Source organism: Phyllobates terribilis, unplaced genomic scaffold, assembly GCF_046119375.1.
Source record: "Phyllobates terribilis strain yellow unplaced genomic scaffold, ASM4611937v1 Scaffold_3__8_contigs__length_932513732, whole genome shotgun sequence".
NCBI lineage: Eukaryota > Metazoa > Chordata > Amphibia > Anura > Dendrobatidae > Phyllobates > Phyllobates terribilis.
This window is the reverse complement of record NW_027362763.1, coordinates 886220918-886241767: the sequence shown is the minus strand read 5'-3', so window position 1 is coordinate 886241767 and position 20850 is coordinate 886220918.

The window sequence follows — 20850 nt, the reverse complement described above, 5'->3', positions numbered from 1 at the left end:
GAGCAGGTCTTGAAGAGGAAGAGACGGCTCCACAAGTTGGACGACCAGTGGGAGAAGGACCCGTACACCGTACTGCCCTCAAGCCACGAAAACCCGAAGGTCTGTACCATCAGTAAAGACGGAGGGGAAACCACAGCCATTGTATCCCGGGACCACCTGAAGAAGTGTCCCGAACAACTGAGGAACCCTGAAGAGGAACAAGAAGACCATCGACCCGTAGAGGAAAGGGAAGATATGGTTAGTACCGTGCTCGGGGACTTCCCTCGGTCTTGGACTCAAGTCAATGGTGCAGTTGTGGTACCCGTACTCACCTTTCTCCAACCATCATCCCAAGAACCTACGGAGCAACCGGTAGAGCTGGAAGAACAGCCGGTCCAGGAGGCAGAAGACTCTACACAATCAGCCCCGGAAAATCAACCCTCTGCTTATAGTGAGCCTGCCATACCCCTAGTGAGCCAGAGGGCCCATAGACAGCTGCCCAGTTTACCCTTGACAGCTCCTACACCCTGTAGTTCAGGGCCAGACAGTCAGCTCCGTAGGTCCACTAGGGCCACTAGAGGCCAGCTACCCGCACGTTGGAGGATCTAAATGTTTAAGCTATCTTATAATGTTTACTTGGTTATAGTTGCTTGTGTATAATTTTGTGTTTCTAGTTCTTTTTAGGAGTCCTTGGTGGATTTACCGGGAATCCTTGTACATAGTTGGAGCGTAACCCAGGATGGACTAGAGACTGTTAAGGACTCGGGGTAGGACAGACCCCTACCTGGTTACGTCTCCCTGTTTTGGTGAAATGGACACCTTGCTTTTCAAAACTGCACCCGGTTGCGGACACGCCGTAACCATCTTATATGTTTTCTTATTGTATTATTAATGTTTTTGCCTTGTTATGTTTTTCTAAATGTGTTTAGTCCCGGAGTACTAAATTTCACTAGGGGGGAATGTGGCACCCCAGGGGTCTGGTTTTCCACAGTAATGTAATGTTATGTCTGAGAGCAGGTGGGAGGTCCTTTGGTCAGGGATCCTGTGCATGCCACACCTCCTGCCCAGTCTTGGGAGGGGAAGAACTTCCCCTGTATAAACCCGGGGCTGAGGCAGGGTGAGTCAGACAAGTGGAGTAGAGACAAGAAGCAGCATAGGAAACAGCAGAGTTACAAGGAGTCAGGGGCTGGCAGCTGCAGAGCTCGCCCTGACTAAGAAGACTTCTTTCCGGACCCGGAGTCCGAGGCTGTGGGGACTAACTCTTGCCCAGCAGCAGAATCCGTCAGGCAGGGGATTTCAGGTCCTCTGGCCCAGAAGCCCGAAGGCACGGTCACACGCGTGGGACCAGCACCGCCATCGTGGAGCGGAAGCCATTAGAAGGCCCCGAGTCACCGGCCATACGGGTGAGCACCACACGGTACACTCAGGGACGTGGGCTACTTACATCAGCTTCTAGCAAGGTAGCCAGAAGAGTACAGTCAGTTTGGGAGGCCTACAACTACGCCTGGCCAGGGGAGATCCCATCTGCTCAAGGACTGACCAGGCCCCGTTCGCTAGCAAGTACTCCGGGAGGGTCTATCGTTGTTACCAGTAAAGACCCTGAACTACACCGTACCGTCTCTGAGTGGTTCCTGCTACCCCCATCATCCACGTCGGCTGCCCTGAGACCATACCCCTCCCGTTGGGGGTTATACTATCACGCTGCATAATCCTACCATCGGCCTCAGCGGTCTGCCCCGCAGCAGCAGCTCCCTGGCTGCACTCAACGGGTGGCGTAGTCATCAACTATTTACTACTAGTAGACTGCCGTCCAGTTTGACTCCCTGGGCACGGACCGGGTCACCGCCACGAGACTACAACCCTCCACGGATCCGGCTCCGGGTAAGCTCCCGCGTGCGCACCGCAGCGCGACACAGGCCCAGGGGCGCGTCACATGTACAATCCGCATGCGTTTTTTTTGCCAGGGAGATGCAGAAACGCTCAGGAAAAATCCGGAGCATTTCTGCATCGTGGGCACATAGCCTAAAGCATGTGAAGATTAGCCTCTAAGTGGTTCTGAGACAGTATAATTACCCGGAGTGGTGTTCTTCTGGTCACCAGAAGGCGCCATTTTCCAAGACGCGTAGCGTCTCCATTCTTCAGGTTCTGGGGCTGGTTGAGGGCTTATTTTTTTCATGCCGAGTTGGCGTTTTTATTGATACCAATTTGAGCTGGATACAATCTTTTGGTCGCCTGTTATTGCATTTTATTGCAATGTTGCGGCACCCAAAATAACGTAATTCTAGCACTTTGTATTTTTTTTCTCGTTACGTTGTTTACTGATTGGATTAATTCTTTTTATATTTTGATAGATCGGGCATTTCTGAATGCACCAATACCAAATATGCATATTATTTTTTTTTATTGTTTTATATTGTTTTAATATGAGCAGGGTTCTCATGGTCACCACCACCAGGGAAGTTCCGGGATAAAGTATCAGCCTTGATGTTTTTAACCCATGGACGGAAAGTGACAACAAAATTGAACCTAGTAAAATACAGAGACCACCTAGCCTGCCTAGGGTTGAGATGTTTAGCAGACTGAAGATATGACAGGTTCTTATGGTCTGTAATAACAGTAATAGGATGGACTGCCCCCTCCAACCAATGTCGGCTTTCCTCAAAAGCCAATTTAATCGCCAAAAGCTTCCTATTAGGCTATGTGCCCACGTTGCGGACCTGAAGCATATTTTTTACGCTTCTCCCTGGCGGAAAAATCGCATGCGGATATTACATGCGGTTTTCCCGCCAGGTAGAAGCGTTTGTGGGGCGTCTTTGCATGCATTTCCGCATGCGGGTTATCAAGCACTTCTCCAAGCATCACTTGGAAAAGTGCTTGACAACTTGTTCAGAATGGTAAAAAATAAAAAAATAAACTTTATACTCACCTTCTGATGCATCCTCTGCCCCGTCCGGAGTCTTGAGCGGCTCACGCTGTTGTGTGCAGGACCTGCGGTGACGTCATTGAGTCATGTGGTGGGTCACATGACTCAATGACGTGGCAGGTCCTTCAGACAACAGCGTGACGGAGGGAAAACATCGGAAGATAAGTATAAACTTTATTTTATTCTTTTTTTTACAGGTTCTTTGGTACCCAGGTCTGGATGAGAGTCTCCTCTCATCCAGACTTGGGTACCATCCGCACATTGATTCCGCTGCGCTTCCGCAAAATTAATGAACATGCTGCGGATTTTTGACCGCAGCATATATGCTGCGGAAAAATCCGCAGCATGGGCATTGACATTGCGGAATGCCATTGGGGACCATGGGGTGCGGATATACATGCGTTTTTCAAGCGTTTACGCTGCGGAAATTCCGCAGCATATACGCTTGAAAAACGCTACGTGGGCACACAGCCTTACCCACGTCATAATTTCTCTCAGCCGAAGACAACTTTTTGGAAAAGAAAGTGCATGGACCCCATTTACCAGAGGACTGACCATGAGACAACACAGCCCCAACCCCCACCACCGATGCATCAACTTCTATGATGAAAGGTTGAGAAACATCGGGTTGACTGAGTATAGGTACTGTGGCAAAAATCTCTTTAAGGAGGGGAAAGCCTGCTGGACGGCATTCGACCATTTAGAGAAATCTGACCCCTTTCATGTCATGTTAGTGAGGGGTTTCACAATTACCGAATAATTTTGGATAAATTTCCTGTAAAAATTAGTAAAGCCCAGAAGGCGCTGTAATGCCTTTAGGTTCTCGAGACGGTCCCAATCAAGTACAGCACGGATCTTCTTTGGATCCATCTGAAAACCCGACGATGACAACAAGCACCCCATAAATTGCACCTCATGGACAGCAAAAACATATTTCTCTAGTTTGGCATATAGTTTGTTATCTCTTAAAATCTGTAGAACCTGTTTAACATCACCCTGATGTGTCTCTAAATCAGGTGAGTAAACCAAAATATCATCCAGATAAACTACCACAAAACTGCCCACTAAATGGTGGAAAAATATAGTTTATGAAATGCTGGAAAAACCGCAGGTGCATTGGTGAGACCAAAAGGCATATCCAGACTCTCGAAATGCCCCTCAGAGTATTGAAAGCCATTTTCCATTCATCCCCCTCTGATTCTAACCAGATTATAGGCTCCCCTTAAATCCAACTTGGAGAACACTTTAGCTCCCACAACCTGGTTAAATAAATCTGGAATCAGAGGAAGAGGATAAGGATCTCGGATGGTAATTTGATTCAATTCCCGGAAATCTAAAAAGGGACGGAGACCCCCATCTTTCTTCTTAACAAAGAAGAACCCTGCCACCACGGGCGAAGATGAGGGTCTGATATGTCCCTTCTCCAGATTCTCTGCAATGAAATCCTTCATGGCTTGTCTCTCAGGACCAGAAAGATTATACAGTCTGGACTAGGGTTGTTTAGCTCCGGGAATCAGGTTAATAGGACAGTCATATTCACGATGAGGAGGCACATCCTAACACACCTTCTCAGAAAATACGTCCTCAAAACCAGACAAAAATGCAGGTAAGGTCTGCGTAGAGACCGCAAAAAGGGAAACAGTTCTCATGACAGTATTCTCTCCATTCCACAATTTCCCTGGATTGCCAATCCACTACTGGATTATGTTTCACCAACCAGGGTAGACCCAGTACAACCGGAGTGGGAAGGCCCTCAAGGACATAACATGGAATTACTTTATAATGAAAAGGCCCCACCCTCAGCCTTATTATATATTATATATATATTATGTACAATCTGTGTCAGACATCTCTGTGCAAGTTGCGCTGAGTCGTTGGCATAAATAGGGATGGGCTTAGTTAACGCACAGCAAGTAAGCCCATGAATTCTCACAAACCCAGCATCCAACCATGCCGACTCCAGCTCCACTGTCCACAGAAATTTTCTCAGTCCTGCTCTCTAGCACCACTTCTGCCATAAGGACAAACCGAGAGCTGCATGTTGAAGACAAACACCCCCCCCTTATTATCCGACCCGACACTACCAAGGGTCAATCAAGTTCCAGATGTTCCTTTTTGCTTAGGAACCGAGGGACAGACCCCAATAAAATGTCCCTTTTTACCACACAAAAAACATACCCCCTTTCTCTTGCGTACCTCAGGGAAAATATGCAACGCAGAAGCTCCCCCTAACTGCATGGGTTCCTCCAAATTGATAAGTACAGGCTCACCTTCAAACTGCCCCCCCCCCCCCGGTAATGGGGCGTTGCCCTGAAAAGGGGGTTCAGGAGAAGGTGGACTCACTCACATATCCCAAAGGCGTCTATCGACGCGTATAGCTAATGACATGGCAGCCTCCAAGGACCCAGGGTTTTCGTAAATTGCCAAGGCATCCTTCAACCTTTCTGAAAGGCCCTGACAAAATAGGCTTCTAAGAGCCGGGTCATTCTACTTGTTATCGGTTGCCCATCTATGGAATTCGGAACTATAAGTCTCCACTGACCGATCCCCCTGCTGAAGGTGACACAGCCTGGATTCAGCCAAGGAGATTCAGTCAGGATAATCATAGATGAGGGCCAGGGCCCTGAAAAATCCTTCAACCGATCTGAGGCAAGCAGAGCCCTGTGGCAAAGAGAAGGCCAAGGATTGAGGATGTCCTTGTAACAGTGAGATCACAATCCCCACTCGCTGCTCCTCATCTCCAGAGGAGTAGGATTGAAGCTTAAAGTACATTTTACAAGCTTCTTTAAATACAAAAGATTTATCTCTACCTCTTGAAAACTTGTCCGGAAGGGCAATTTTGGGCTCAAGCTGGACCGGCCTACCAGTAGAGTCCCCAACATTACGAGTCTGAGGCCTGCTGAACAGCTGATTAAAGGTCAGTTACCTCCAGTGACCTCCAGCTAGGCATTAGATAGGGAGGTGGTAAGCACTAGCCAGCCCCACTGCAAACTACCATACAAACCAGGAAAACAAACAAGGGAATACACTTAGCTTTAAGATGACACCGGAGAGAACATGGCTACAATCCACAAAGGAACTCCAGGGAAATTCCAGCGGACTACTAGAATTCCAGGCCTGGATAGAAGAGGAAACTCTATCACCAGGAACTCTCTGGAGATACCGAGTGTATTTAAGAATCCAGCAAGGGTGTGGTAATTAGCAGCAGAAGGTAAGGATCACCGCTGGGTACTAAGGTATAATCCCCAAGCAAGATGAAGATCACTGCTGGGTCCTAGAGAGAGAGGGATAATGAAAGGATCAGGAAGATGTTTGCAAGGCCAAACACAGGGACCTTCTACAGCCGAATCCTGTATGACTGTCTGTCAAACCTGACACACCTTTGACAGTAACCCCCCTTCTACGAATGGACTCCGGACACTTAGGGCCAGGTTTCTCTGGATGAGAGGCATAAAATGAATGAACCAACCTATGGTCATTCGCTTCCCAAGCTGAAACCCACATACTTTCCTCTGGACCATAATGCCTCCAGTACACCAAGTACTGAAGGGAACAACGCTGAAGATGAGAATCCACAATCTGAAAGGATCAGGAAGATGTTTGCAAGGCCAAATGCAGCGACCTTCTACAGCCAGATCCTGTATGACAGTCTGTCAAACCTGACACACCCGTGACAAAAACGCTCATTCGTCAGGTGGTTGGATTATTTATGCTGGCAAAAAAAATCATTATCAGCAGCACATCGTCCCGTATAAACAGGGAATGTGCTGCTAATAATTACATAATACTGTGTGGGCAGGAGCAGACATAGACAGAAGAGGGCCCCTGTGCAAGAACAGTAAATGGGCCCTTTTGAAGTCCAATAGCTCATCATAATACACTCATAATATATGCTCATCATAATATATGCTTTGCAGGTGTCTTTTCTTAGACATCTGTGCAGCTGCACAGGTTGCACCTATGGTATGAGGGCAAAATTATTTTATTAGTGATAGTTTAATCCCCATCATTTTTTTGTGGCCTGTGTAAACAAACGTGCTGATGAATTGTTACATAGTTGATTAGAGCTTGTTAAAGTGCATCGATGAACAGCACATCTAAATACTAGTGTTGAGCCACCCCCGTAGTGTTCGAGTTCGGTTCGGTTCGTCGAACACCCGTGTGTTCGCCGAACTGTTCGTCGAACTGTTCGTCGAACACCTTCGAACACCGTTAAAACCAATGGCAGGCAAACAAAAACACATAGAAACACATAGAAAACACCTTCAAAGGTGTCCAAAAGCTGACAAACTGCTCAGAAGACATAACTAACACATGGAAAAGTGACAAGTACATATAGTCATGCGAAAATAAAAGAGGTGGAGGAGTAAAAGGAGGGGGAGACACAGATATAGGCATGTCATGCCCTTCTAAAATCCAAAAAGTGAGAAGCCGACACGGCCAGTCCGCTCCTGCCCGTGCCACCTCCGTGTCGCCGGGTTTGTGCCAGAGCCGCGGTGAACCCTGACGGCCAGCCCCCCTCTCCCAATACTGGTGCCTGTCCGCTGGTGGGTCGAGCGAGCCCCCCTGTGGTGGAGGCAGCTCTAAGCTTTTTAATTTAAATTGTCTCTCTAATTTGAATGAATACACTTTAAATCCATTTACAAGGATCTATTGGAGGGCAAGTCTCATGCCAGCAGCCGCGGTAATTCCAGCTCCAGTAGCGTCCACTAAAGCTGCTGCAGTTAAAAAGCTTTTATAAGGATCGAGCTCGGCTGTCCACCGCAAGGCATCCTACTGCCAGTCCCAGCCCCTATGCCTTGGGGTGCCTCCTGATGCTCTTCACTAAGTATCCCATGGTCCCGAAGCATTTCCTTTGAAAAAATTAAGTGTCTAAACTACAGGTGGTGCAGCTTGCTTAACAGCCGGGATAATCCGCTTACTAGCAGACACTGCTACTAGGCACAAAGTATTTCCTGGGCTAGATGCAGTTAAAAATTTGTAATTAGATACTCTCGTTGGATGCTGAGAAAGCATTCCATAGAGTCTCCTGGCACGCCATATATGATTCTCTTAAAAAGCTTGGGGTAGGGGTCTAGGGGACCCTTTTATAGCCAAAATCACGGCCCTGTATCGCAATACGTCACCTAGGCTGAAGATAAATGGAACTGTAGCACCCTGAGGGCTCGGTTGCTAAAGACGTATTGCACCTCACCCAGAGGTGTGATATCTCACTCTCAGGTAAGGATGGAGTGTGGATCAGGACCCGACACCTGCATGCATTACACCACATTGCCGTGGGGCAGGGCGACCAATATGCCCCTGAGATGGGCACGACAGTCCCTGTCCCTGGCTGGAGTGGGGGGAGGGAACACTGAGGAAGGGGAACCCTGTAGTGCAGGAGCAGGGAGGAAGCAGTTCCTGGGTGCATTGAGAAGGGAGTATAAAAGGTGGGCACCATCTTAGTTCAGTGCAGAGAAGTCTGAGCAGAAGTGGCAGGGAGCAGGGGCTCTGCATGAGCTCTGCTCCGGAGGCGGGCCTAGTAACAGAGGCCCAGGCCTGGAAGAGGGAGAAGGAAGGAAGAGGAGCGGAGAAGGCTCCAGGAACGAGGAATGAAGGGATCCCAGGGGTGCGGACGGGCGAGTCGCCACCGCACGCCCGAATCCACCTGCGTGGAGGGGTCAGGCCAAAGGGGGAGACCGGTCCCCGAACTAGTGGAGGCAGGAAACGACCCTCAGCTAGAAACCGGAGGCTCTGACATTTTATGTGGCGCAGCCCCTCGCTACACCCGCTAGGAAGGCACCACATAGGGTCAGGGAAACTGGCGCCAAGTTTACCAAGAGGAGGCCCGAGGCAGCCGGACAGAAGTGTTGGTAAGAAAGGCCAGACAAAGGACACACAAAGGGGGTCCTGTGAAGTGCTCCAAAGTTATCTGGGAGTTGTCTGAGCCCCTCACCTGGTGAGCACAGTACGACGTGGGCAGCCGTTACCTGCAGACGTGGTCTGGATAATAAGAACTGTGAGTAAAGGCCCTGAACTGCATCACTGACTCCGTGTCGTTACTGCTGCTGCCCTGCACCATCACCCCCATCCTCCGCATACACTGCCCTGAGGCTATACTCCTCCCGTGGGGAGTTATGCTACGCTCTGCTGCACCCACAACACCAGCCTCAGTGGTCTGCCCTGTAGCGGCGGTTCACTCTGACCGCAATCCACGGGTGGCGTAGTCGGACATTTAAACATGAAAACCACATAAATAGTTCCGCCACTGGTTTGACCGCCCTGAGCCACGGAACTGGGTCGCCGCCACGAAGACTACAACCACCAGCATCCACCAAAAAGGGTCCGGCTCCAGGTGTCCCAAGGCCCAGGGGGTGCGTCAGAACATTTTCATCACCTTTCACAATCACCAATGGGACAAGGCAGTGATGTCCTCTGTCCCCTCTCTTATACATCCTAGTGACGGAGCACCTGCTCTCATCAATTCGCCATAACCCCAATATTAGGTGGATTGAGGTGGGAGGCACCGAGTACAAGTGCTCTCTATTTGCTGATGATGTCCTAGTATATATCACTCAATCACATATATCCATCCATGCTGTTATGGCTGAAATAGATCACTTTGTTACATGGTAAAATTTTAAAATCAATGCAGCGAAGTCTGAGGCCCTCGATGTCTCCCTCCCCAAATCCATATAGGATTCCATCCAGTCCAACTTTCCCTTTGCCTGGCCCTCACAGGGTATCAAATACTTAGGAATTCCTATTCATAGAGACCTCTCCCATCTATGTTATCTTAATTTTGGGCCCTTTATTGAACAACTCCATACAGACCACGGTTGGCAAGTTAGAACTGTAAGATTCACTACGTGAACCACTGGTGTTTTGTGGAAAAGCACATGTACACTGCGTTCCAAATTATTATACAAAAAGTGTTTAGGAGTGATAAGGGAAGAATTTGTTTGTTTGTCAGTTAAACTCATTGATGGTGATGTGTGTCAGGGCTCTTTATATCACTGTAAGCAATTGCAGACACCTGTGCTAATTAGTTTGGCAGGTGTGTCCAATGAAAGGCAAGACTACTTAAGAAGGCTCTCTCACATTATTAAGCAGCCTACATTTTCTGCCAAAATGGGAAAGAAAAAGGATGTGTCGGCTGCTGAGAAGCAACAAATTGTGGAGTGTTTAGGTCAAGGCATGACTACAATCAACATTGTGCGATGATCAGGATGAAGTGTCTTGGCAATCAAGAAGTATGTAGCTGATTCACAGTACACACGTGTGCGTGCTGATAAGGGCAAATTGAGGACTCTTTCCTACAGGCAATTACGTCAGGTTGAAAGAGCAGCGGCAAAAAAGCCTTGTCATAGCAGCAGACAAGTTTTTGAAGCTGCTTGTGCCTCCAACGTCCCCCGAACAACAAGATGCAGGGTCCTTCAGAGGTTTGCAGCTGTGCATGCGCCATCCTGTCGACCTCCTCTATCCACTTCACACAAGCAGAAACGGCTCCAGTGGGCCAAACATTACATGAAGACTGATTTCAAAACTGTTTTGTTCACGGATGAGTGCCGTGCAGCGCTCGATGGTCCAGATGGATGGAGTGGAGGATGGCTGGTTGATGGACACCCCACGCAAACACGGCTACAGCGCCAACAAGGAGGAGGTGGAGTAATGTTTTGGGCTGGAATCATGGGGAGAGAGATTGTCGGCCCCTTTAGGATCCCTGAAGGCGCTAAAGATGAACTCCATAATGTATGTGGATTTTCTCAAACAGCACTTCCTGCCATGGTTCAAGAAGAAGAACCGTGTATTTCACAGCAAGATCATTTTTCTGCATGATAATGCACCATCTCATGCTGCACATAAAACATCTGCATCTCTGGCTGATATGGGCATAAAAGGGGACAAACTTATGGTGTGACCCCCATGCTCCCCTGACCTGTACCCCATTCAGAACCTTTGGAGCATCATTAAAAGGAGTGTCTATGATGGCGGGAGGCAGTTCACATCTAAGCAACAGCTCTGGGAGGGTATTCTGTCTTCATGCAAAACAATTGAAGCAGAAACCATCCAAAACCTGACAAATTCAATGGACGAGAGAGTTCAGAAGCTCCTTTCGAACAAGGGGTCCTATGTGAAAATGTAACATCACCTAGAATAAAGTTTTGAGTTGAAAACTGTTTGATTTCAGTTTCTAACAACCTGCTAATGCTTATAATTTCAAAAATGACCATTTTTTTGGTCTTTATTAAAATGAAAAGGTTGATCGAAAAGTTTGGGGGATCTAAGAGTGTGGCAACCCAGTAGTCATGATTACTTCGAATTCTGACAATATGAGGGTCATGCTGCAGGTAGTGCAGCAAGAAGGCACTTATGTGCCTTGCGCATCTCGGAGCCCCAAAATTATTTTCCGGGCTAGATGCAGCTAAAAATTATTTTTAATTTTAAATCTGGTGAAGCTTTAGTATAGATGGCCTAATAGGATCAGTGCTGCACACTGCTACAAAGCCCAAATTATTTTCCAGTCAAGATACAGATAAACATGATTAGTAATTTGAAAGCTTAAAACGGTTGGTAGGGTGATTTTAACCAATCATCAAGCTTTTACTCTCCCCAGGATGACACAGGGGTAGAAAAGTCGTTTCGGATCCATGATTTGTTCATCTTTATGAACGTGAGTCTGTCTACATTATCAGTGGAGAGCCGCGTGCGCTTATCTGTCAGCACACCACCAGCAGCGCTGAACACACGTTCAGACAGAACGCTGGCTGCGGGGCATGACAAGATCTCCAAGGCGTAAGTGGCTAGCTCCGGCCATTTATCCAGATTGGAAGCCCAAAAAGAGCAAGGGTCCAGTGACACAGTCGTGGCTTCAATGTTTACTTGGAGATACTCCTGTACCATCGTCTCTAGGCGTTGACTATGTGTCAGACTTCTTGTCTCCTGTGGCCTTGCAAAGGATGGGCTAAAAAAGTGGTGAAATGATTCCGCAAAATTGATGTTACCAGCAGATACTGTGGTTCTGTCACGGTTTGAGTGCTGAACACTTGACGGTCCCACGGTTGGCAAGTTGGAACTGTGAGATTCACTACGTGCACCACTGGTATTTTGTGGAAAAGCACATGTAAGATTCTGCAACAGTCTCTGCTGATACTCCTGCATGCGTGCATCCCTTTCTATGGCAGGAATAATTTCTGCAAATTTACTTTTGTACCGGGGATCTAACAGTGTGGCAACCCAGTAGTCAGGATTATTTCTAATTCTCACAATTCGAGGGTCATGTTGCAGGTAGTGCAGCAAGAAGGCACTCATGTGTGTTGCGCATCCAGGAGCACCAAGTCCCTGTTGTGTTGGTGGCGAGGTAACAATCATGCTTCCTTCCTCTGTCCTCTCCCCCCAACCTCGCACAACAGAAATGTGATCAAGGTCTCCCTCATCTGATGAGTCTTCCATCAGTTCGTCCTCCACTTCTTCCTGGGCTCCTGCACCTTCCTCACTAGTTTGGCTGCTACCATGCGCCCTGGTAAAACCATCTCCCCCACCCTCACATGCCTGCCGCCTTGGTGCTGCCGACCGTCTGGACCTTGCAGATGTTAGCCCTTCCGCATACAACTCCTCCTCCTCTACTTCCTCCACCTCCTCTTGTGCCACCACCTGACTCCGAATTCTGTTTAACATGTGCTCCAGCATGTAAATCACCGGAATAGTCATGCTGATAATGGCATCGTCAGCACTAAACATCTTCGTCGCCATTTCAAAACTGTGCAGAAGGGTGCATAGGTCCCTGATCTGAGACCACTCCTCCAGCGTGATTTGCCCCACCTCTGAATCTCGTTGGCCCAGGCTATACGTCAGAACGTATTGCACCAGGGCTTGTCGGTGCTGCCACAGTCGCTGCAACATGTGCAGAGTTGAATTCCACCGGGTAGGCACATCGCATTTTAGCCGGTGAAGTGGCAGGCCCAACGACTTCTGTAGAGATGTAAGTCGCTGAGCTGCGGGATGCGAACGGCGGAAGTGAGCACACAGCGACCGTGCCCTCTGCAGAAGGCCATCTAGTCTGGGATAGTGGGCTAAAAATTGCTGGACAACCAGGTTCAACACGTGAGCCATACAAGGCACGTGTGTGACATTGCCCCGGCGAAGGGCCGCACCCAGGTTTGCAGCATTGTCGCACACGGCCTTCCCTGGTTTCAGGTCCAGTGGAGACAACCATTCATGAAATTGGTTCTCCAGAGCTGACCACAACTCCTCAGCTGTGTGACTCACATTTCCCAGACATTTCAATGTAAAAACCGCCTGATGACGTTGAGCCCTACTGCCAGCATAGTAAGGAGGTGTGCAGGATCCCTTCTGCGCAGTTCGAAAGCTTGTGGCATGACCAGACAGGCTTTGGGTGCAGGTGGAAGACCGAGAGGAGGTTGAGGAGGCAGAAGCAGTGGAGGAACTTTGACATAAAGAGGATTGACGCACAACTCGTGGGGACGGCAAGACTTGGACAGCAGCCCCTTGTCCTGCTGTCACCATAGTTACCCAGTGCCCAGTCAGCGACATGTAACGCCCCTGTCCATGCCTACTCGTCCAAGTGTCTGTGGTGAAATGCACCCTGTCACACACAGAGTTTCTCAAAGAAGCGGTGATGTTGTGTGCGACATGCTGGTGGAGCGCAGGCACACCTTTCTTTGAGAAGTAGTGCCGACTGGGCATCTGGTACTGGGGCACTGCGACGGACATAAGGTCTCGAAAATCCTCTGTGTCCACCAGGCGGAAAGGCAGCATTTCTGTAGCCAAGAGCTTGCAGATGGTGAAATTCAACCTCTTAGCTTTCTCATGGCTAGGAGGAAATGGTCTTTTACTTGTCCACATCTGAGGGACCGAGGGCTGGCTATTGTGCTTAGACGGGGTTGATAAGGGTGTCCCCGGCAAACTGCCGGTCTGTGAGGAAGATGCAGGCGGACATGTTAGGTTGCCTTGATCCAAAGGTGGTGCTATCGATGTCGGACAGCGCTCAACACCAGCTGGTGTTACCACCTCCAAAGAAAATGATGACCTGCCAATCACGCTGGCTGTTGCGGGTAAAGAGGTGGCAGGTCTGCGCCCCAAAACAGGTGTGACTGCTGTCCCCCCAGTCACAGAGGATGAAGAGGCCACGGATGCACAAGATATGGCAGACGGTGATTGGCCCGGCCGGCTAGGCCGCATTGTAGCACACTGAGCTTCCCACTGCAACTTATGCTTCATGTCCATGTGCCGGTTCATGCATGAAGTACTCAAACTATGTATTTTTTGGCCTCTACTTAGCTTTTGCTGACAAATGTTACAGATAACACGAGTTGGGTCATCTTTATCGATCTGAAAAAATGCCCAGGCTATGCAAGGCTTAGCACCCATGCGACCTGAAGAGCCACCACGACTTGTGGTGAGAGGCAGAGTTGTGTTTGAGGATGCAGTTGTTGACGTGCTTCCAGTACTACGTCTCTGTCCAGGAAGGCGCAACCTGACCTCGTCGTCACTAGCATCTTCCTCCACCTCCTCTGCTGACCTCATCTCTTGGCTGACTGTGGGTTGACAGTAAGTGGGATCTCCGACCTCATCATCATCACCCTGTGCGTTATCACACCCGTCGTCCTCAGAGCCAACCTGTTCCTGCCCTGACAAAAAACTAAAGTTGTCGCTCCAATCAGGTATTTGAGTCTTATCATCGTCTTCCTCATTGTCTCCACCAACAGGAGTTACAGTTTGGGAATGAGGGTCTACATTATGGTCAGAACCTTCTGCGTCTGGTCCTGGATCCGACTCATAAAGATTCTGGGCATCAGTGCAGATCATTTCCTCGTCTGGATTCACAGAAGCGCTGGAGTCGACCTCTGATTCCCAGGCTATAGTATGAGTAAACAGCTCTGCAGACTCAACCATCTGTTCTACCTCATACTCAGACGGGCAGCTGGAGATTTGGGAGCTGTGAGGAAGCAAGTGCGATTGGGGTGACACCTTTGAGGACTGGAGTATTTGTGATGTTGAAGTTGATGTGGAGGAGAGACCACTTAAAGGAGCACTTGATATCCGTTGAAGCACCTGCTGTTTTTGTGCCTCATCTGGAATTTGTAGCGATTGGCGTGGCCGTAAGAAAGGGATCTTATCACATTGTCCGCTAAAAGAAGTAGACTTTTTAGTTTGGCTGGAAGATGGTCTTTCTTCTGCAGATGTTACTGTTGCTTTAACACCTACCCCACGGACACAACCTTTTTTCCCCTTCCCAACACGCCTATTCCCCTTTCCACCAGCAGCAGGCCTTTTTCCACTCATTTTGGTGGTTAACTAATTCACAACTCTGGAGTTGTTTGCACAAAAAAACAATGGATGGTAACCGAGCAGAGCTGAGTGGCCAAACTGTGGTATTAGGCCAAAACTATTGGCTGGGTTAGATGCAGAAAAAAATTATTTTGAATTTGCAACCTGATGGAGGTCACTATAGATGGACTAACACAAATAGTCCCACACACTGCTAGAAGCCCAAATATTTTTTCAGAGGTACTGTAGATGCAGATAAAAATTATTTTTAATTTGCAACCTGATGGAGGTCAGTATAGATGGACTAATAGACCAAGTCCCACACACTGCTAGAAGCCCAAATATTTTTTCAGAGCTAGATGCAGAAAAAAAATATTTTTAATTTGCAACCTGATGTAGGTCAGTATAGATGGACTAATAGACCAAGTCCCACACACTGCTAGAAGCCCAAATATTTTTTCAGAGCTAGATGCAGAAAAAAATTATTTTTAATTTGCAACCTGATGGAGGTCAGTATAGATGGACTAATAGACCAAGTCCCACACACCGCTAGAAGCCCAAATATTTTTTCAGAGCTAGATGCAGAAAAAAATTATTTTTAATTTGCAACCTGATGGAGGTCAGTATAGATGGACTAATAGACCAAGTCCCACACACCGCTAGAAGCCCAAATATTTTTTCAGAGCTAGATGCAGAAAAAAATTATTTTTAATTTGCAACCTGATGGAGGTCAGTATAGATGGACTAATAGACCAAGTCCCACACACCGCTAGAAGCCCAAATATTTTTTCAGAGCTAGATGCAGAAAAAAATTATTTTTAATTTGCAACCTGATGTAGGTCAGTATAGATGGACTAATAGACCAAGTCCCACACACTGCTAGAAGCCCAAATATTTTTTCAGAGCTAGATGCAGAAAAAAATTATTTTTAATTTGCAACCTGATGGAGGTCAGTATAGATGGACTAATAGACCAAGTCCCACACACCGCTAGAAGCCCAAATATTTTTTCAGAGCTAGATGCAGAAAAAAATTATTTTTAATTTGCAACCTGATGGAGGTCAGTATAGATGGACTAATAGACCAAGTCCCACACACTGCTAGAAGCCCAAATATTTTTTCAGAGCTAGATGCAGAAAAAAATTATTTTTAATTTGCAACCTGATGGAGGTCAGTATAGATGGACTAATAGACCAAGTCCCACACACCGCTAGAAGCCCAAATATTTTTTCAGAGCTAGATGCAGAAAAAAATTATATTCAGTTTGCAACCTGATGGAGGTTAGTATAGATGGACTAATAGAATGAAGCTATGCCCAAAAGATTTTACTTCACTAGGTGCAGTAAAAAAATTGGTATTCTATACACAGGTGTTATATCTTGCAACACAGATAGGCTACTCCACTGACTAACACACTCTGCAATTGGCCAAAAAGGATTAGCTTTGCTAGATTCAGCCAAATGCTGTGAAAAAAACTTGCACAGCACTGGCACAGACCTGCCTGGCAAAAACTGATAGGAACTCATGTAACCTAGTCCTGAAAAGGACTCCAATTACAATTAGTCTTTACTCCCACAATCTATCTATTTAAGAGCACAGACCTCCCTGATAAAAGTCGTAGGAAATGCTGTAACCTAGTCCTTAAAAGGACTGCAATCACAACTATTCCCTACTCCCAAGCTATCTGTATATTTGTGCGAAAATTGGCTTGAAATTAACAAGGTATAGCACACACAGCAACAGCGGTGCCGTCTAACACGCAGCTGCAGCAGTGAGAAAATGGTGGCGACGGGGAAAATGGCTTGGTCTTATAGGGCAAGGACATGTGACATACACTGCCAATCACACATGCCCTTGCTTGTGTGAAAAAAAGCACTTCGCTCCGTGTGTGTGACGCGCCCCCTGGGCCATATTCTTTAGGGGAATACCCGGAGCCGGATCAGATGGGAGTTGTAGTCTTCCGAGTGGCTGTGACCCGGTCCGTGCCCAGGGTGTCAAGCTCAGAGTATGTGGCAGTCCTACAGATGTTATAAAGTTCTTAATGTCGACTACGCCACCCGTTGTATTGCGGTCACTACGGCCGCCGCTGCAGCAGGGTTCCCCTGAGGCTGATGGTGTTGGTGCAGCTTTTGGTAGTATAACCCCCAACGGGTGGGGTATAGCCTCAGGGGGTCAGGTGCAGAGGATGGGGGTTGTGGTGGTGCAGCATAGATGTTAAATGAAGACAGAGTCGGGTTGTGCAGTTTAGGGTATTTACTCACTGCTGATGTTCCGGTCACTCCAGCTTCAAGTGACCACCCGAGCCGTGCTGCGTCCACCAGGTCCTGGATTCAGCCAACCCCCAAACAAGTCCGGAGCGTGACCCTGAGCTCTCCTTCTGTCCTTTCCTCTGGCCGTCCCCACTAGTGATCCACCTAGGTCCAGCTCCCTCGGGCCTTCTGTTGGGAGACCCTTGGCCTTGGGTTCCCTGACCCTCCACGTGGTTTGCCTTCGGGGTGGATGTGGTGGGTGGCCGTGGCAGATCCTGCCCACGGCCTCCGGTCTCTGGCTAGGGTGTGCTTTTGCCCCCACCAGTTTGGGATCCGGTACCCTATTGCCGACTCTTCACCCGGGGATTGAATTTGGGTTCTCAGAGTCCTCTCTTTGTCCCCTCTGGGTCTTTCTTGCTTTGTCCTCTCTCTCTCTCTGGGGCTGCTCTGCTCCTCTGCTTCTTGCTCTGACAGACTGACCTCTCACAGACTGACCCTGATCTAAGATGGTGCCCACCTTATATACTCCCTCTATGTGTGAGCTCAGGTGACCAGCACCCAATGAGCTCCTATCTTTACCCAGGCTGCTCCCCCTATCTGCCCCTACACTACTTGGGATGTACCACCCCCCCTCCCACTCCAGCCAGGAACAGACTCGGTCGTACCTGCACATTTCTAAGTGGGAGTACCGTTGGTCTGCTCCTCGGAAATGGGATGTGTGTAGTGCATGAAGCCTACCGAGCTCAGTTCCACACTCCATCCTTACCCGGGAGTGGAATATCACACCTCTGGCTGAGGTGCAATACCCCTGTAGCAGCCGAATCCTCAGGGTGCTACATTCCCCCCTGGTAAATCACAGCACGTCCTCGGGCTGTAAGACAAAAACAACACCAAACATACATTTTTTTTTTTTTTCATAACAACATAATACAAACATATAAAACATATATTAGCAGCATCATCATAAAACTTTTCATAATAACATTCTCGTCGCCTCTGGCTCCTCCTCCGGTCACTGTGCAACGCGTGACCGGGTAAAGTGCGACAGTCTTTTAGAAAAATGGTTTTCCTATAAAACCGGTAGGGGGCGCTTTAAGACGCGCAACTATATACAGGGATATGGCCGCTCTCAGTCCTCGGCCAGGTAATGGGAATAGGGATGACCGCTCTCAGTCCTCGGTCAGTGGGATTAAAGGGATAAACGGGTAAACAGTTCACACATGCTGGTCCCAACGGGGACTATATTAGCAACAGTTACAGTTCACGGTGCCCCGACGGGCAACTATATACAGCTTGTACTCTGCTGTACTTAACGACGGCTTCCTCCTGCTCTTTCTTTATGGTTACCTTTAGCTTCAGACCCGTTCGGGCACGTATGCTGGGCAAACAGATCTTCTCCCAGATGCGGCACTCTTGGTTTTATGGGCGCGGTGGTGGTGGCGGCGCCCAGGTTGCCCAGGCCTTGCGGCAGGCCGGGGGTATCTGGAAGGTGAAGGGCACCGTAAGGACGGCGGCGCCCTGGGCTACTTGGCCCTGCGACCAGGCCGGGGGCTCCGCGAAGGTAGGGGGCGCTGTTGGTATTGCGGCACCCGGGGGTACTAGGCCTTGCGACCAGGCTGGTGGTACTTCCTGCTTGGTCACGCTCGGGGTCGAGGCGTGTGACGTCACAGGGGTCGCGGCTCCCGTTTGAGGCCTAGTCTGCGGCGGTGACGTTGCAGCGACGGGCACGGCAGGATAGACTTCGGGCTCTGCGACGGGGAGCTGGGGCAGGTACGCGGTTTCCCGGTTTGGGGTATAGACGTCCCCTTTACCTGCCTCCACTCGTTCGGCTCCCTTCTCGGCGCCGTCTCCGGCCTTGAGTCCTCCCGCGCCATCCTCAGAGGCGGTCTGTCTCCTCGTCTTGGGTGGCGTGCTCCGCTGACGGGTCTCGGTCTGCTGGGCCATCTCACGGCTCCACTCCGCCAACGCCTCTCGCTGCACCCGGGCCATCCTCCTTGCGAGGCCCTCCAGAGCGGTCTGCGCACACTCCCGATCTCGGGGGAGCTGTGCTAGGACCTCCACTAGGCCTAGTGGGGTCGTTGTTTCCAGCAGGCTCCTGACCAACGGGTCGGTGCTGCTCTGCTCTCCTCCTGTTGTCTCCAGCAGGCTCCTGGCCAGCGGGCCGGTGCTGCTCTGCTCTCCCTCCTCTGTTTCTAGCAGGCTCCTGGCCAACGGGCCGGTGCTGCTCTGCTTTCTCGCCATCTCCGGGTAAGCTCCTCCGATACTCTTCTCCAGGCTTCTTGCCTCCGGGTGCGCTCTCTCCAGACTGCTCCAAGCGACACCCATCTTTGCTCTCTTGTCCTCAGTCCTCCCACTTCGAGGGCGGTCCCGGGGCCACTTGGTGATTGTCAGCTCCAGGGGCAGTTCTTTCACGCTGACAGACACCTCTAGCATCACAGTCTCTGTTGGTGGGGGCGGTTTCCACTTTTGGCGCCATTTTCGGTCCTGGCCCACGATGGGAGGTGGCCTCTTGCCACCCTTTGGCACGCCCATAATGGCGTCCGCTCTTCCAAGGCGGGAAACCTTTGGAAATGGCGGGAATCATCTCCCAGTGGCGGGAAACTCTGCAGATGGCGGGAAAAAGCTGTTAATGGCGGACAACCGGCGGGAATCGATCTGTGATGGAGTCCGATGGCGGGGACCCTCCGGAACCGGCAGGAGACTTCTTTTTGAGGTAAACTTGTTCTTTTCTTCAGGCACGCAGTACCCGGGTGTTGCGGGCACGTAATCCTGCCGACTACGCCAAAGTTGACGCGCCCCCTGGGCCATATTCTTTAGGGGAATACCCGGAGCCGGATCAGATGGGAGTTGTAGTCTTCCGAGTGGCTGTGACCCGGTCCGTGCCCAGGGTGTCAAGCTCAGAGTATGTGGCAGTCCTACAGATGTTATAAAGTTCTTAATGTCGACTACGCCACCCGTTGTATTGCGGTCACTACGGCCGCCGCTGCAGCAGGGTCCGCTGAGGCTGATGGTGTTGGTGCAGCTTTTGGTAGTATAACCCCCAACGGGTGGGGTATAGCCTCAGGGGGTCAGGTGCAGAGGATGGGGGTTGTGGTGGTGCAGCATAGATGTTAAATGAAGACAGAGTCGGGTTGTGCAGTTTAGGGTATTTACTCACTGCTGATGTTCCGGTCACTCCAGCTTCAAGTGACCACCCGAGCCGTGCTGCGTCCACCAGGTTCTGGATTCAGCCAACCCCCAAACAAGTCCGGAGCGTGACCCTGAGCTCTCCTTCTGTCCTTTCCTCTGGCCGTCCCCACTAGTGATCCACCTAGGTCCAGCTCCCTCGGGCCTTCTGTTGGGAGACCCTTGGCCTTGGGTTCCCTGACCCTCCACGTGGTTTGCCTTCGGGGTGGATGTGGTGGGTGGCCGTGGCAGATCCTGCCCACGG